At 40.0% G+C, this 733-nt stretch overlaps 1 pseudogene; it reads right to left on the bottom strand.

Annotated features, from left to right (window-relative positions):
- Nucleotides 1–382: 382 nt before the first annotated feature.
- On the bottom strand, nt 383–495 carry LOC116991774 (annotated as a pseudogene).
- Between the last annotated feature and the right edge of the window lie 238 nt (nt 496–733).

The following is a 733-nucleotide window of genomic DNA, read 5'->3' as shown; positions in this document are numbered from 1 at the left end:
GCCATAGTTACCCCATCCAGGTAAATAGGTATCTCCAAAATGTTATGAATGGGCACTGAATAGTATGCATCTTTTAAGCTGATGTCTACCATAAAGTATCCTAGGAAATCCATGGTTAGTAGTACAATATTCCATAAAGTGTGTAACCTGGTGAATACTCAAGTGGTAAAGTCAATGACGGTGCAACATTCACCATCTTTGTTTTTTTTGGTGCCAAAGGTTCATATTAGGTTTTTATGACCCCTTGTATATCAATGATGGTGCGACGTTCGCCATCTTGGTTTGTTGGTACCAAAGGTTCATATAGGCTTTTTTATGACCCCTAGTATTCTTTTCCGGTTTGCTAGTCCCTCATGTTCTTTTTAGTGGGAGGGTAGACCCCTTGGGGTGCATGTTGAACTGGTAATATATGGTCCCTAGATAAGGGACGTATCAGATATTAAACTGAAAAAACAGGTATTATACTTGATCTTAGCCAAAAGGCCGAGAAGGGATGGGTTCTTAATTCATTTTTTATCCTTGAATACTTTTGGTATATGACTACCAAGTGTGATAGTTCTTCATGTTCCCAACCCAGGTGTGATTTTCCCCCCCTTGTTAGTACAAAACCTTCACCTTTTATGTGATGGTAGAAACCATACTTATCTCTCTTCACTGTTGTTTAGTGGTGTGTTCATTTCTTTGGTTTCTGGTTCCTTGTCTGTAGGGATGGTGTTGTTGGGGGGTGGCGCAT

This window comes from Amblyraja radiata, chromosome 34 (assembly GCF_010909765.2).
Source record: "Amblyraja radiata isolate CabotCenter1 chromosome 34, sAmbRad1.1.pri, whole genome shotgun sequence".
In the NCBI taxonomy this organism is placed as follows: domain Eukaryota; kingdom Metazoa; phylum Chordata; class Chondrichthyes; order Rajiformes; family Rajidae; genus Amblyraja; species Amblyraja radiata.
This window is presented reverse-complemented; position numbering and strand designations above follow the sequence as displayed.